The sequence below is a fragment of the Dromaius novaehollandiae genome, chromosome 3, assembly GCF_036370855.1.
Source record: "Dromaius novaehollandiae isolate bDroNov1 chromosome 3, bDroNov1.hap1, whole genome shotgun sequence".
Lineage (NCBI taxonomy): Eukaryota > Metazoa > Chordata > Aves > Casuariiformes > Dromaiidae > Dromaius > Dromaius novaehollandiae.
Window position 1 is genome coordinate 76,930,864 of NC_088100.1, and position 17,812 is coordinate 76,948,675.

General features: G+C 38.2%; 1 long non-coding RNA gene across 2 annotated transcripts; it reads right to left on the reverse strand.

Annotated features, from left to right (window-relative positions):
* Window positions 1-232: 232 nt before the first annotated feature.
* LOC112988967 (uncharacterized) lies at window positions 233-16,899 on the reverse strand. Of its 2 annotated transcripts, XR_003260674.2 has the most exons (4): window positions 16,706-16,899; window positions 9,040-9,138; window positions 4,870-5,182; window positions 233-1,747 (listed from the first exon to the last, which is right to left on the reverse strand). It is a non-coding gene; the product is annotated as an uncharacterized LOC112988967 (long non-coding RNA). The 2 variants fall into 2 exon arrangements; XR_003260673.2 differs by lacking the exon at window positions 4,870-5,182.
* Between the last annotated feature and the right edge of the window lie 913 nt (window positions 16,900-17,812).

Sequence of the window (17,812 nt, forward strand, 5' to 3'; positions counted from 1 at the left end):
TGGCCAGGCCCTCAGTCCGTCTCAATTAAGTATGTATAAATTAAGGTTCTGCTTGAGAGCAGAGGGCAAGATGAGAGAGAATTACGTGTGCATGAGGAATGAACAAAGCAGCAGCACTGGTGGAGGCAGGATCTGCCTGTGGGACAAGGGAGGCAGAAGGAGTCTGAAAACGGGGAAACTTCTTAGACAAAAGCAGTCAGGCTTTGAAAAAAAGGAATAACTTACACAAACAAAGAATCAGACAGCAGTTTTTATTCTGAGCTGGATTCTAGGTAGGCACTTAAGTGCCTTCACAAAGGCGGATCTTAATTTCTGTATCTTGGTTTCCCATAAAATGTAAGTAATAATACTTGCTATTCTCACAGGGTAGTGTGAAAACAAGCTTGTTCATATCTGGGAAGCACTCACACGCTATATGGGAACTATAGCAAAGATTACAAATACGTAATTAAAGCTGTGGGCTTGCATTGTGGAAGCTGGCATCTACCCAGCTTTGCTATGCTTCATGCAGAAGGGCTAACAGAAGAGGATATAAAAATACAGGCCAAAATTTAATGAGTTCTGAAATCAGGAACTGGTGACTCCCCCAAATTGGAAGTGCAAGAACATTAAACTCATGGAAAACACTAGCAGAGGCATATGTATTTTCCAACAAATTACAAAAGACAGTGAAGCGGTAGACTACAATGGGAAAATACTCAAAGCTATAGTCCACAGAGTTCAAGAAATCTGTATACCATTGAGAAATAAATATACTTGGAGTAGAAATGACCACTGTGTAAGACAAGGGAAATACAAAGAGCAATAAAGAAGAATATGAGACCTATAAATCAGCAGGGTCAGCACTAGAAGAATTGGTACAAGAGCCTATTGTGAAAGAAGAATGCGAGAAAATGATCCAAAAAGCTGAGACAGGAAAAGAAGATGAGAAAAGATGTGAACACAATAAAAGATTTTATAAATTTGGTGTATAGGAAGCCAAAGGTCACTCAGGAAGACAGCTATCACCTTCCTGAGCAACCGGCTACCTTGACAAAAAGGGGGATATTGCTGGGAAAGTGAATTACTACTTGTGTCTCAGTATTCAGCAGGGAGAGGTGGAAAGTCTGTCACAGTCTTTACACATTTTCCAGGGACAGAAAATAAACAATTATTAGCTCTAAAGGCTACCAGGAAACCCAGTAGTTGACTAAAAACACTAAAATCAAAAACTATTCCAAAAGAGGGTTGTTTACTCCCCAAATTTATTTTTTAAAATAGATGCCAAAGGGATGAAGCCAGCAGGGAAATATCAGTGGGCTATGGGAGAGGTACTTCGGAAATAAAGAAGCATCAATGCATTGATGCACCATTGCATCCCAGACCTTAAAAGGAGAATAATGGGGGAAGAAGTGTATATGAGCTCCAGGGACCACTCTAGACAGCTGATTACCCTTACCAGAAAGACAGATACAAAAGGAAAACATTTTTTTTTCCTTCATTAAATAAAATAAGGAAAAAAGGGACTTAAGAGGAATAAAAAAAATGACTTGTGGTATCCTTGGACTTCAAGAGTTTAGGAGATCCATTGCTCCATGAGACCTTGCTGTGTAAGATTAGAAGTATGGGACTGAGTCAGTAAATGCTTGGCTTGATTATTGAATCCAGGTGGTGATAAAAAGTATGCAGAAATTGTTTAGGATAGGGGTGGATAATGGTCTCACACATGCTTCTGTACTGAACTCTCTTAACACCATACAGCAGTCACCTGGAAGGAAGAACAGAAGGAAGTGAGCCCATATAACCGACAGCAAAGAGAATGAAGTCTTCTGCAAGCACAGGTTGTTTGCAACAGTATGTGGAATTTAACTAGAAAGAATGTGAAGCTGGGAAAAGAAAGTCATAGTAAAGGTCCCTTAAAGAGACAGCTGGGGAAGGTCAGCACTGGAAACGTATCTGGGGATAGTAGCCAAGTGTCTGTTTGCATTCCATTTTAAGGTTCAGGGAATGAAAGAACTAGGTGTGAACATTGCAATTTTTATATACTTTAATGGAGTTCATAACCTTGACATATGCATGTACAATCAGTAAGGAAAGTCAGGCCCCTAGGAATGGGATTCAAAGCTTGTTTCATGCTAAGTGGGCAATTAATCTACAAGGAATGCTGAGAAGAGGATATGGCTTAGATCGCCTTAGAGGGTATCTAAGTCCCTCTAAGGGACGTAACTACCTAGTGACATTAGGCAGTACAGTGCCTATGTCTGCTTGGTGTTCATGGCTGCAAGGGTGGAGCCCTTCTGGAGCTTAGTCATTTGTACTTCTTTCAAAAGCCTTCTTGCAGTCTCCCATTATGAGGGTAGTTAAAGCAGGTAGCTAGGACATGGGAAAAGTGAGTTCTCCGCCTGAAGATATTTCAGCCCATAGGTCTCCTGTGTAATGCCTTCTTGGATGTGGCTTTTTGAATTCCTACTGAGGAAAGATATTTTAATTTGCATGCATTGTACGTGGTCCACAGAGAGATCAAGATTTGAAGAAGCCTATGGCCCAATCAGGCATGCCCATGTGGCCCAGGTTCCCTGCCTGACTGCTGTTCATATTTCAGTATTATGTTGTATATTCAGTATTAGAAGTTGTGCTCAAATGCTGAAATCACCAGGGTTACAACATCTGCAGTATGTGGGAGGCTGAAGGTGAGGGAAAATGAGCAATCTCAACTGTATGTAGAGCTCTAGTTTAAATTTTGAAAGAAAGATATTCAGGTACATGAAGGCAAGCAGAAAATGAAATAAAATGCTACATTTGAGGCTACTGCAATAGATTATGCCAGAACTACAGATATCTTTCTTTGATAAAATTTAATTATTTTCTAGACAAAGGAAATATTTAGTCCTCCTGCTTACAAAGTGCAGATGACTGGTGAAGCCGGGGGACCTGAGGATTAAAAGGGTAATTTTGAGATAGACAAAGTTTTGGCTAAAGGAGAAATGACAATGGGTAAATTTGAAAAGGGAGGTAGTGGAAAGCAGTTAACAGTGGATCTCCCTAAGAATCAGTTTTGGGACCCCATAACCTCAATATGAAAGGGAGGTACTGATGACATTTTCTGCTGCTACGGTATCAGTTTAGAGGGAAGGCTGGGAACTCAGGTCCCTGTGCCAATCACCAAATGCTTTGGTATCAATAGAGGCAGCCTGATCATCCCAGATAGACACTAAAAGTAGACATTTACAGTTTGCTGCTGTGAATAGCTTGCTTTCCCCTTGAAAAAATTCTTCCCTTAACAAATGGACGTTATTTTGTCAATGTCCCCATGTAGTTCAAGTTGTTATTCTTAAGCTGTTTGCATAATTGACTTGTAGACTGAGGTGCAAAGGAAACCCATGAGATGCCAACGGTCATGTCTATAATCCCCATGCATGTTTTTGTGTATCTAGTCCAAACATGATGTCAAAATCTCTATTAACTCCCAACTGTGACAAGGCCAATAAGGGATTCCGTACTTCTAATCTAACTGCTGCTGGCATTCACCTATCTTCAAAGCTTTTTTTCGCGCTTTTGTGTGTAGATGTGTGTTTTGTGTGTAGAAATGAAGGGATGCTAGAGCTGCATATAGCTGTTGTTATGGTCGTGAAGCCTCCTTGGGAGTTAAAGTTTTCTGTGCGGTCTAGACATTTACAGTGAAGACGTTATACTTCCATCAGCAGGTGTAGACTTCTCTTATTGACATGGGAGACGCTTACCAGTAGTGAAATTTGGCAGTAAGATGTCAGGTGTATACACAAGGCCCGTACTACTTAAATCTTACAGAAACCTTATTTTGAAATAGGATTCAGTCCTGGTGGACTTATATGGGCAAAATCAGCCCACATTCCTCAGTACTGAGGCAATTTTTATCCCTGAGAGACTGGGATTTGCTAATATAATAATGCATCCTCACCATATTGATCAAAATGCACTACAAAACAACACTCTATACCATCTTTTCTTTTTTCTTTCTTTCTTTTTTCTTTCATTAATTTCAATCGTGTAATAAGAAAAGCCCAGTTATGTTAATTGATATGACTCCCCCTCAAGGGCATTGTGAAGCACAAAATAATTCCATTCATTACTGACAATGTAGGGACATGAATTTTCCCTTGAGGATCTGTCTCGTGTGGTGATTTGGTGACCATATAGAATGGCAATAGGATTAGGGATATATTGTTTTAAAATTAATAGTTTGTCTGGGGGCTGGAAAGTGGTGAGGAAAAAGGAAGCTTAAAATTCCAAAGATCACGTTTGTTCTCAGAGTCTGTTGCTTCTAACTAGTATTTATCAGGCAAAACTGGTCTGCTGAGACACCACTAGCCCCAACTCCTTTTTTTCTTTTTTTTAAGGCAGCTGAGCTGGTATTTGAAACATTCCACATACAAGCAGAAAACTAAATAAATGTAAAGCTGGTCAGATTCATTTCCCCTTTTTTATTTTTGGGAGCCAGAATTTCATTTCCCTAAAATGCAGTAAGTATTCAGACATGAGCTCCCAGACTGTCCTGAGCTCAGTGCAGTAACTGAGCAGCCGCCACCAACATGCCATGGTTTGTCTTCTGCTGTAACAGGTAGCTGGGAGGTAGGCAGGTGAGCTCTGCAGTCTTCGTGTGTGAGTCATGTAAGTGATTCTAACTGAGGAGGGAGGAAAAACAAATCCTCATTTTTTTTCTTTTCTTTTGCAGAGCCAGCAAAAAAGCATCTATTGCTACTTTTGCTGCATATGCAACATTTTCATTAGCAAAGGTTATTTTTGGAAACCCGGCTGCTTTTGTGTAGAGGAAGTGAACCTCCTGATGGCTATGTCATGTCCTTTGTTTCCACATAATTTTTTGTCTGAGCATATAACCTCCACCTCACTCACCTAACATCTGGCTGTGAAAGAGCAAGGAAGTTTCTGTTAGCTGTTCCTCTGGTCTTTTCCTAGCTGCTCCCAGCTGATATTATCAAATCTTCACTGCAGCTCTAATTTTGCTGGATTCACATGCATATTTTTGGGTATTGTTGCTTCTATGTCCTGGATGGATTTAGTGGTTTGACGACATCCTTCCTCACCATTGAAGAATAGGTCCAAGCCAGCAGTGACCCTTGCTGTATGGGTGTGTTCATTAGCTCAGTGAAAAATACCAAACAGTGTCAGACATGTAGATTGTTCCATCCCTTGAGCAGCCTCTGTGCTGAGGATTAGTTATAAAAAAATAATCAGTAAAACATGTTACAGATGAAGGCTATGACTCCAGAAAGGACCTTGCTATCAAAGGTCCCATGATGCAAGCACGTCTTTCTCAGGAATGGAGAGAAAGATAATGCGTCTTTTAACTGAATCAACAGAGATCAATACAAAGGCAGTAAGTCAAGAAATGGATGCATTAACCAGAGAGTAAGAACCAGCATACTCCCAGGTTAAACCATGGCCCCAGAATTAGAGATAATGAAGGGATACGGACCATATCACTAATTGTATTTGAAACCAGAAGCAAAAAAACCAAAACATAAAATAATTACAGAGATTCATTTCAAACATTTGCTATGGTAGGAGCTGGGATTTTCCAAGGGGTTGAAGAAAAAATTAGCGTCATGATCAGGAGTGAAGGACCTGTTCGCTCCTTGGGGTTATCTGCAAGTCAGTCATCTGTAACAAAGGATGTGACTAACTGACTTGATGGAAAAGGAGCAACATCAGCTGTGAACTGCCTAGTCACCTTCTCCAGGGTGCCCTGTGTTGAGAGAGAGCGAGGAAGAGAGGGAGCTTTCCTGTTGCCCTGAGTAAAGACTGAGAATCTAAATTTCATACTTCTACCCACCTGTTTTTAGAAAAAAACAGTAGTAGGTTCAACAAGCCTTTTCGAGAGGTTTGTGTAGTTGGAAGAATGACATCATACCAAACTAATATGCATATAAGAGAGCCGAAAGGCCCACTGAAATAACTGCAAAAAAAAAAAAAAAAAAAAGGGAGGGAGGAGGAATGCCACAGTAAATGTGGCATCTGACAAGTGCGGTTGTTGGTATTGTAGGTACTCCACGCATGATGAGATTGCTGAAACACTGTTTCGTAGGTTGCCACCCCAAGATTTGGAGAGAGCTGCTGGCTATATGCAACTCCCACTGTAATCTCTGGGAGATGTGACTGCCTAGCACTGCTGGAAAAAAAAACAGCAGGCTATAGACTTTTGTCTAAATGCACTCATTTCATAATCTTTTCTGGGTTTTTCCTTTCTTTGTCAAAGAACAGAATGAAATCCAAAGTTATCGGGAGTATATGTTTGCGTTCCTTTGCCCTGATCTCACACCTATGATTGCTGTTTTAATTTAAATGTCTTGCTTATTGCATCATGCTTTTGTAGGATGTTCTTGAAAAAATAATCCTGAATAAGCCAGCAGGCTGCTATATCTCTGCTGTTCTCTGCTGCCCGCAGTTGGAGTGGCCTAGCACGGGACGGCGGTTTGTAAATGGGGAGAGATGCTTTTGAGCAGGAACTGCAACACACAGCAGGCTGGAGGCAGCATATTGTGGGAAGCAGGATCTGAGACATTTACTTGACTCTGAAGTTGGCTACTGCAGAGACTGAAAGCAAAGATTGCAGCACGCAGCTGATCTGCCAGTCTTCTAGTGGTGATTACCGTTTCCTGCGGACTGACAGAGATCTTGGGGAGGCCCTTATTGCAGATAATCTCTAAGGCAGTACAACTACTTACAAAGATCATTTCCAGCATACTTAGTGTACGGAACAGTCGTAGCAGCCCACTGCTTGGGATACCTGGGAGCTAATGTTTGATCACTGGGAGTCCCCACCACAAAATCGAAGAGAGAAAAGCCAAAAAGTAGAAATCAGTTCCTGGAGATGCAACTACTCATTTGAAGTACTCACTCCACTGTCATAGAGCAAGCAGAAAAATCTTAGTAAGAGACACTTGAACCTTTTAAGCATCATCTCTTGGCAATAATGACCTCTCATGCATATTTATGTACAGCACTTAGCTTTATAATGGCCACTTGAAAGACATTTAATTCTTTTTTGCCTAGGAATGAAGCTATGTGGAGTGTGACAAAAATGTTCAAAGGTCCACATATTAAAATACAAAAATGATCCTGATATTTCCTGTATGCCAGCCAAAACTACCTTCAGGGAGTATATGGTTTAAGAATTTATACACTTCTTGATTAAATGTGTGTGTTTGCAAGTGTGTATACATACACATAAATGTTAGTAAAACTAGGTATTTGCTACAAGACATCATTCAGGCTTTTCTGGAAGAATTTCAGACAGGTTATATGGTCTGGTTTGTTTTGTAAAACCTTTTTGTTGCACAGAACTTAATGGTATTCATTATGCACTGAAAGCAAAATCATATGACTACCATTTCCTAAGTAACATAATTATCTTATTGATTCTTATGGGGCAAAACACTACTTTTATTGTTAATTAATACTGCCAAATCTGGTTATGCAATTTTGGATATAGGAAGTTCAGTTTAATGTGTGTTTAGGGGGAAATAGGCTAAAAATAAATGCCTTAAATATCTTTCTTTCTTTCTTTCTTTCTTTCTTTCCTTCTTTCCTTCTTTCTTTTTCTTTCTTTCTTTCTTTCTTTCTTTCTTTCTTTCTTTCTTTCAGACCGTGAGTATAGCCACTTGTTTGTGTGATCTCTGTTCTTAACTGCTACAGGAAAGTATGTGATATAACCTATTATCACTTTTCATCAAGGGGAAAGAAAAACAGACAATGAAACAAAATAGTGCCCTGTGAAAAACATTTAATAAAGCTTTAACTAGCTGAACAGAAATGTGCAAGGCAGTGAAACACAATCCTGCTGTTTCAGAACTCCCCAAAAATATGGAAAAATTAGAATATTTGCACTAATTTCAGGTGTGTACACTTTCATTCTTTCTTTAAGTGGAAATATATCCGAAAATGCTTGCACAGAGGGCACATAAATAATATTTTGTCTGTCCCATGGAAAAGGCAGTATGAAAGATTCATTAGACACTAGTACATATAATGACTTCTTGATTCTTTCAGTTCTTAGCCAGTGCTCTAATGAAATTCAAACCTGCTACATCTGCCATACCACACTGTTAATTAGTTTTCTATTTATTTAGCAGATCTAGAAGTGGAAAGCAATCTATTGCCAGTGAATTGTTTGACTCCTATGCTAAGTAGGCTGCATTCCAATCCTCTGATGTTGAAACTAGCATCAATCCAACTTTCATCTCATTGCCATGTCAAATTAGCACCCAGCAAATTCTAGATACAAAGACTTTTTTTTCCCTTTGGTTTGCAAAAGACCAGTAGCTCTTGGAAGTCAAGAAAGAGAAGCTAGGCAATATTTTTGTGATCTCTCTTTTTCCCCTAACTTGCTAAAATGGATTAAATATAGGAGGTATAGAGTGGTTATGGTTTATTTAGGAAGAACATGATTTCAAACAGACTATGTTTATTATGTAAAACAAAAAAATATTGATGCATATTCTGCCAGAGTTTGAATACAATACTACCCAGCCCAAGAAAACCCGGAATACCTTGGCAAAGTTTAGGAGATGACTTTTGCACATGCTTTGACATTTTCTATTTCTGTCTGTCTGTATCCTGTAATACACTGCAGCCTCTAAACATGGCATTCTTTATGTGACTTACTCCCATCCTGCAGTGTCAACAGACTCACTGGATTGTGAAAGTATAAAACAAAACCAGATAAAATTAGAAAAGAAATTGTTCGGAAGCTAAGCCATTAATCCTAGAATAATGCACTATGGGAGCTACAGTGTGTTAGAGTGGGGCAGCTATATACAAACCTATACCCAAACTTTAGAGCTGTCCTTGGACTTCGGGGTTTGTCTGGAATCCAGATATGATTTTGAAGAATGTGGTTTTCAATCAGACTAGTCCTAAACAATCTGTAAAATGAGTAGATAAACAGCTGTACTGAACTTTAGTAAAGCAATGATAAAGCTGATCCCCAACACTGCTATTCTTTGTAGAGCACCCTTGACAAAATTCTTAACACAAGCAAGGTGTCGGTTTTGAGTAACTTACCATGTAAGTCAGAGAAACACAATTCATGGTGCAGGACAGCAGTATACAAAACCAGGGTCCAAGAGCTCATTGGTGGTAGTGTTCACAGAAGAAAAGCTCCTTTGAAGAGAGATAATAAATCTTTTTTTACTAGACCAATAGATATTTTTGGAAAAATGTTTCTGGATTGCAAGTCTGAAACAGAAATAGTGACCTTTGTGTTAAGTACTGGTTGAAAACCAATCTACATGAGTTTAACTTTATTCTGTTAATTGATTAAATGGCTTTAGAACCAGAGAAGAAAAGTTTTTTTAAAAAAAATAAAGATGTGATATATTGAAAGAAAGTTCAAAGCCAGGACTTGACTCAGACAATGAGAAAAGAAAGGAGAAGAAACGTGAAGGAGACAATGTGTGAGAGAAAGTGGAACAGGAAGGGGAAAATGTGCAGAGTTTTGAAATGAAGGAACTTGATCTCAATTCAGGATAGAAAATTCATGTAAAGGGTCAAAATGAGACAAGAGAACCTGTTTTCTGATTGAAATTCATTGCTGTCTGTCTTTGCTCTTTTGAGGTTTGAGGGTTTTTTAAGTGATAGATACTGTCTTGACTCTGCTATTATTTTTTTGCTGTGATCCTCTCTTGTACCTTTAGAAAAAGCAACCTACCTAAAAAAGTGATATTTCTGAGTCTGAGGGGAAAAAAAAATAGCACAGCATAGTGGCATCTGTAACTCAGATTCAGCAATGACATGAATTCCCTAGTGCTCCCTGGAAGCCTCCATTCTAACAGCTCAGTGTTTCATCATTGTTGAAAAAAGTATTAAACTGAATAAGGCAGAGAGAATAATTTTCCTAAATATTTTAAGAAAGTTGTTTTCCTAGGCTCCTGGCATATTTACAAGAACTGAACAGCATTACTTAACAAAGCATTACATTAAGTGAATGTTGCATTTGTAATGGTTGGATTTTAATAGTCAGGAGAGGGGAAGAGTATAAAGTAGGATTTGTTAATCTTCTCCAGTGTTCATAGAGCTGAGTGGACTGAAATAAACAGCTGGGGTTTAAGAAAGAAATCTGAAAGCTAGAGTTCTAATAATGAAGCTCTGCAATGTATAACCATGTCTTCTGATGATTAGGAATAAATCCATGACTTTCAGGAGCCTTAAATATACATGGTCTGCAGTTTTTTCAAATGGATAGATTATCTGCATACACATATGGAAGAACTGCCGGAAAGACTTCTGCTTATTATGAACTGCTCATAATCTTCCTGTAAGTTGCCAGGGCTGAATCTCAGCCACAGCTCCCCTTGTTTCTGCCCAGCTGGGAAAATTTGGCTTTATCATACCTGTCCCTGGGCACTCCAGGTGCATGGTACAGTATATCCTCTCTTACTGATTCCATCTGCCCAGCACTAGTTTGGAGGAGGCAGGGAGCTCATCCTGAAAACAGAGCTGCTGTGGTGCTCCTCTTTTCTATTAAGTTATGCTCTTGTTTCTTATTTTGTGCAGTAGCATAAAAAGGAGTTTGTCTAATGCCCATATGCAACCGACAGATGCTTGTGACCATGGATGTTCCATAATCAATGAATGATAACTCATAATATCTTTAAATTTGCAGAAAGAAATCAGAATTTCAGCAAATTTCTGTCTTGTCTAGCTGTTCATTTTGATTGGCTACAGAAAAAACAAGCCAGTTGTGCATAAAACTCCATCTGTTGAGTAATATGTATGTGATTGGGAGGAATATTTAAAGAGATATTTGAGCAGTGTTATTGGAATAACACAGAAACTGAAGATGGAATCAAAATTCTATTTGAGAACGTACAGAGTAGGCTACAACAATCAGTATTCAATATTTAGCAAAAATATGGTAAAAGCAATAGATCCTGTAAATACAATGTCTAATGCCTTGGAAGCAATTGTGTAAGCTGTTTAAATTATGCCTCCATTTTACAATGCTGTGTAATTTGATTATACAAACTACACCTCTAGCTCTTCCCTATGCAGATGTTGCATCAAAATGCTTCTCTCAGTATTCAGTAGAGCAAAATACAGACTTTACTGAATAGTAGAACAAAATGCAGAGTATGAGGAGTTCTTTCATAATGTGACTGACATAACTCAAACTAACTGTTCTTCTGCTCTGTGATGCATAGACACAGCAATTCTGTGACAAGATTTAGCTGAGAAACATCCAAAATATGAACTAAGATAGTAAAGTATAATTTTAATGGTAGGAATGATTAAGACTCTAATAGTCACTGAAGAAACCTTCACATTTTTGGGGGGTCCAATTCAACTTCATAGAATTGTGGAACAACTCTGGTGAAATCATGTATGTGCCAGGAGAGGAAAAGTAAAGGAAAGAGAGGGGAGGAGGGGAAGCAATAAGCTCTACTTTCCACAAAATAAGACTGCTGGAAATAAAATGGTGTCAAGATCACTACTTTTGTTATTACATGCCTAAAAGGTCTTCCATAGTTCAGGCAAGAAAGTTCCTTGCCCTGGCAAGCTTACAAGCTAATTTAAACCCTTGTATTTGTGTGTTTAGTACACAGGAAAATGCAAAGCTGGAGAAAGGGTGATAATGGAAATATTGTGGCACTGTTCAGGTCAAAATACATGTTCCAAGGGTATCAGCCATGAGAAAAGATAAGGGTGGAAATTACTGTGGGACAAGGGGACATGTGGAGTAGAGAAGCTGTTTAGAGCAGCACAGCTTAGGGACAGTGGCATTCAGAGAGAAGCCTGGATAATTAGGCAAGAAATAACTTATGCAGGGCCTGAAAGACAAGAAGAAGCTTGACTTTAGCAGTGGAAAGTCAGGAGTTATGAGATAAACAAAAAGAGACATAGTAGGCCAAGAAACAGATAAGATAGTTTCAACAGCTCAGTTTTGTGTTGACCCACAATCAAGACAAGAATCCATAGAGGTATAGCTCCCCAGATGGAGAAAAAAGATCAGATTTTTAGAGATGTAAAGTCAAAAATAACAAAATGAGACACCACTTAAGGGGAGCAAATACAGGCAGGACCTGCTTGTACATAGTTACAGACTTCAGTATTACAATTTTTTTTTTTTTTTTTTTGTAATCAATCATTAGAAAGCATGGAGAAGTTTTAAGAGAATAGTAGGGACTTTTGTTTTACCTCACCAAAACTTAATGTGAAGGAGAAATACCCAGGAAGAGAAGCTAGTAAAACAAATGGAGATAGAGATTTGGATGAAGTGACTGTGGTTAGAAATGGAAAGCCAGAGGGGGTTCTTAAGTGTAACACAGTAGCCAGTATCAAAAAGTATATGATCATATAAAACACTGTAGAAAGATCATGGCTGATGAAAAGAAAAAAAAATTGAGGAAAAGCCTTGATGCATTTGGAAACAGTGTTCAACATGCAGTGTACGAAACGGGAACAGAATCCAGACTGAAAGAGTGTCTCTAACAACACTAGAAGATAGAAGTAAGAGGCATTACTTCTCAATCGCAAGTTTGAATTACAGGTGAAAGGAATAAGGAAGATGTAGCAGACCAGAGAAGCCTTAATAGGGAACATCTGAAGCTCAGAGGCAAAAGGAAGGTGAGAAGTTTTTTTTAACTTTAGGAAGCAAACTGTTCAACTGAAAGGAGCAAAATGAAGTTGGGGAAAGCTAAAAATGAGGCATATGTATTCTGGAGTTAAGTATGGTGGCACGGCTTTGGAAGATGGTAAGTAAGTGGAGGGTTAGGGTAAGGAAAACAGGAAAATTGAAGAAAATGGGAGAAGTGTATTGTGGAGACAGGAGAAGGAACAGAAGCACTAGAAAAGGGAGGAAAAATGTCTCTTGGAGGTAAGAGAACAGGAAACACTGGATCTAGTGAATTATCTATTCAATATAATAAGCAAAGTAGTAGTGAAGGACAGAGGGCAGCAATTGCATTTAATGGCATATCCTAATCCATATAGCACACAGTTTTATAGAGTAGGGCTGATTTAAGAACTTGCTAGTAAATGGAAACACAAGAAAAACATTCAGCTGAAAAGTTATAGGCATGATGTGCTAGGCACAACAGAGGAAGAACAGGAAGAAAGTTTCAGTGATGCAAACCAGCATGTGGTCTTCCATCAGAAAAAGTAACTTTTAAGGAAAAAGTGGGTTAACTTTTCAGGGACAAATGGTTCCCTAAAGTTTTGGGCATCATGAGCTTTGCACTCAATGAATGAATCAATTCTTAAAATGCCTGAAGTTACAAATTTTCTTTTCCATAGACCATGCTGTCATGCTTCTGGCATTCTGTTTATTGCATGCTTACTGTAGCCACTCTATCCCATTTATGATTAATGTCCTTCACCACCACCCTCTGAATTTCTCTTCAGTTCATTCTGTTACTTGGTAGAGCCTTTAAAATTTCTCTACTTCCATACTAGATTTTTGCCACTGTCAAGTCTGGCATGTGCTTAATGTTGTGTACTAAATCCAGTCCTTTTTTGTTAGCTCCTGACCCCTGTGCATGCTGATGAATGTTTTTCTCCTTGTTCCAAAAAATGCTTGCTTTCGTAGGTGATTTGGCATCCATGGCAGCAAAGTTTGCTTCTTGCTTTCTCTGGCTGCTGTTTACACTTCCCTCTCCTTTTCCTTAGATGTATCATAGCTTCTGGTGAATAGTTGTGTTTTCTGGCAGCAAGAAAAAAAGGCCTACTTCCCATCTGCTGAGACAGACTTTCTCTGAAAGGTGGTAAAGTCATCTCAGCGCTTTTTATATTTTGGAAGCCCTGACTAGGTCCTGAAAAACAAACAAACCAAAAAAACCCCAGCTCTACTTCTGAACCTGTGGAATGCCCTGTTCACGTTATTTTTCATTTACCTTTGAGAAATCAGAGTGTCAAGCAGCAGTGTCTTTCCTCTGAAGACTTAAAGGGCTATTGATTTTATAAATAAAATTGCCATAAATAAACACATATATTTGAAGAAGAGAGACCAGGAGTGAGAAGCACCGAAGTTAAGATCTCTTTTTTCCCCTCTCCTCCAGTCCCCCTCCAAAGACTCTATGATGCATTGACTGCTTCTCTGTACTACAGTGGATTGAAGGGAAATACGCACATAGCCCAGCACCACGTCCGAATCAGAGTTTTGCAAAAGAGGTTAACATGATGTCCTTAATAGGACACTATGCAGTATTCGTCCTTGTCCACTAAGGATTGTATAATGGCAGCCTGGGGAGTTCCACTGATTTTTTTTTTTAAATATAAGAAACATTGCTAAAATGTAGGGTTTGTGGGGTTTTTTTTTGGTGTTTTTTTTTTCCTCCCAGTGTGGCATAGTCAGTAATACGGTAGCTTACAAAAATTTCTAATCACTTCTTTCGTAATAAGCTTGCCTGTGTCAGTTTGTATCTGCATGTATGTGCACTTTTTAAAATGTGTATTTTGCTTTTGATTTTTGCCTCTCTAAAAAGCTAATTGTGTCATGAAGAAACACAAAATGCCGAGCTTAGGACTCAGTTTATTTGCAGCTATTGATACTGTGAAGTTTTCTTGTGTTTTGTTTTCCATTGATGCTTTTCCTAGAGTCTTCTATTTCACCATGTTTATATACCCGATATAATAGGAAAAAATAATGCAGAAGAAATGCCTGACATATTTTTACTGTGCAGGTCAGCCACCATCTCTATGGCATCTATTGAGACACAATTTTAATGCCTTTCAAGTATTGTCTTTTGACTTTAGAATATTTTTTCTTTTTAAGAAGTAATATATAGCCTCTTTAAGGAAAGATATTGTCATTTTACTCTTTAGTCTTGAAAAGCAGGGGTGAAATCCTAGCATCATTGAATCAATAACAAAATATCCACTGACTTCAGGGGGCCTGAAACTTCGCTCTAGCCTTAAAAAAAAAAAAAAAAAAAAAAAAAAAAGACACCTAAAAACCTTTTACATGTTTTTATGAGCTGACTGTAGTATAAATCCACTATTGACTTTATACTAAAATATTCTTGCTTCTGAATTACAAGAAACTGGAAAAATGTAATTGTATGCTTTGCATCTTGTGAAAATAGAATAACTGAGACCTTTCACACTCCTGCAGGAAAAAATAGTCCACCAATACTCAGAAATCATTTTGAGAAAAGCAACCAATATTGGTACAGATCCAGGTAAGCATTTTCACAGGTTGCACTCATGTGGGACTACTCATTCTCCTTTTCCCTGTTGCCAAAGAAAACAGTCTCAGAGTAAAGAGATCTGCTTGTTCACAGAATAATTATGGCATAATGCGAGCTTTAAGAATCAAGTCACTACTTTATTTCACATCCATTACTGGCTCTAGAGCCAATCTCTAACTTTTCCTGTGCTTGGGGAACTACATTGTTTCCCTCTTTCTTCTAGGACCTCTCCATGAAGGTCTCTTCTATCATTGCCTCTTATATATAACCAGTAAGCCATTGTTCAATATACAAATCAAATGCTCTATGCTTAAATTGGAATAGAAACCTTTCTGGGAAGAGATACCGGAACTTCATTCTTTGCAATTTTAAGGTGCCTGCATGCCTTTTTGTGGTGAAAATAGCTGTAAAGGGAGTACAAGTACTTCTCTGAATGAAGCTCTAGCTAACACAAAGCGTTATTTGAAATTTCTGAGAAGGTATGCCATATATTGTTTGCTTAAGGTTTCATAAGGTGATAGCCTGAGCTGAGAACTGTTCACAGTTAAAATGAATACCATACTATTACCAGATAGCTACACAACAGATGGGATGATTATATATATTTTGACCTCTCCATTTCCACTTCTCAAATGCATTTTTAAAACACCCCCCTCCCCAAATAAAACCCAAACCCTTTGTATGTGGACGCTGGTCTTCAAATTTATTTTCTAATCCACTGCTAAGACCTAAAGCACCTAACACATTTTGCTGCTTATATAGCCTTCTATGAACTAAGCTACTGACACCCAGAAGCAGTTTTTCAAGTTTCAGAACCAATTATTCTAAAAACTAAGCCTTTGTCCTGCTTGGCTGAAGCTAAATAAACTTGAAATTCAAATATTTCATTTAAAAGAATAGTCTGTTAATTGGTGTTGAGGTTTAAATATTTGAATTTGTTTATTTCTCCCTCTCCTCTAAACTATATTTCAAAAATATTCGCCTGTTATTACAGTCTATTAAATCAGACTTATCATAAAGGAAACATTTATTGCTATCTTGAGAGATGTGTAATTAAGATTGTGTTACTGCGCATATTTTACATTAAAGTAAATGTTTCCTGCAATTTGACTTTAATCAGGTCTAAAGGGCCTTAATAAGTATTCAGCTTATTTATTTATTTCCTCTGGACTAAGGGAAGATGTAATGTATCAGTTGGTTAAGTAAGTCACCTCACTTGCCATCACTTGAGTTCTGCCCAAAACAGCAGTATTTATTCCATATGCTTGTTTCTGCAAATGTTGACAGCTGGTACTAATGGACATTGTAGATGGAGGTTGCAAGCTCTGATAAACCCAGAGGAAGTTTGGAGCATTTGTAGCTTCCATTCTTGAAGCATGATTGGATGGTTACTTTAGCTATTTCTTGGCTACTTTACCCAATTTTGCTTGGAGCTGTAACTACTAGAAAGAAAGAAAAATTGCATAGGGTTTTTAAATTCCTCATTTAAAGTTGCCAGTTTACAAGCTTGTGTGGTTGTTGTTGCTCCCTCTTCATGCACTTACTGTTGTTCTTTACCACCTTCTCTGTTTCATCTACAGCTATTGCTGGAGGGAAATCTCGTCTCAAGCATGCAGCCAATGGAAGACCTGTTCTCTGCCTGTGTTCTATTCTTGTGCTGTCCCTCAGCTTGGTAGTTAATTTCATCCTTGATAAATATTTTTTCCATGGGGTAATTCAAGAGATATGATATGCAGCTTGATCTAAAAGATAATCAGAAAGATGATTAACAGATAGAGACTAGCAGGAAAAAAAAATACTACCTTTTTCTCAGTAAAACATTGCCAATTTTGAGTGGAGATGTGTCGAGATTTTTAGAAAAATCATTTATGAGCAAGAACAAGTTTAACTATAAAATTTCCATCAAGTAGCCTTGTAATACGGTATTATCTTAATTCTGCTGGCAGGGAGATGCACTGTGCATAAGAGCCCTACTTTATTGTATTGTAGTATATATATCTATATATTTTAGTATATTTATACATACACAAACATATTTGCATGGGTAATCTGAGAATTCTTCTTATCAGACTCTTCTAAATTTTGGCAATATTATTGTTACTGTTACTCTAATTATTGTACTATATAATAACTTCAGGTTACATCTATGAGCTTATTGCATGTAACAGGTAGTTTACACAAAACAGGGAGAGACAATTTTACCCAGTGATATCATAATCCAAATAGAAATAGCAGATAAGAAATGGAAGAAAGGAAACAGTTATTCTCCACTAACGGGAGACTTGAGGATAGAACAGTTCTCTGCTTTGCTTAGACTCACACAGGGACTACATCTGCACTAATAAATTTAGCAGTGAGAGGGATTGTATCCTGGTGCCTGTACTGTTCAAGGGTTAGAATAGCCCCAGGACAGTTTTCATGCAAGGCCAACTAGCACTTTTCCAAAGACTTCCTGGGCACAGTTTGATAGCTAGCATGGATGAAAAATCATTTCCAATAAATAGACTGCATGCAACCCCCCTGTGTTCGACAAAAGTTTCAGTTTGAGCATGCCCTGACCAGGCTGGCTGGCCTTATGTTCAGATTTTGGTTCTGGTCCTATTTAATTTATAAGACTAGATGCAGCCAGAAAGGCTGTAGCAAAATTTGAC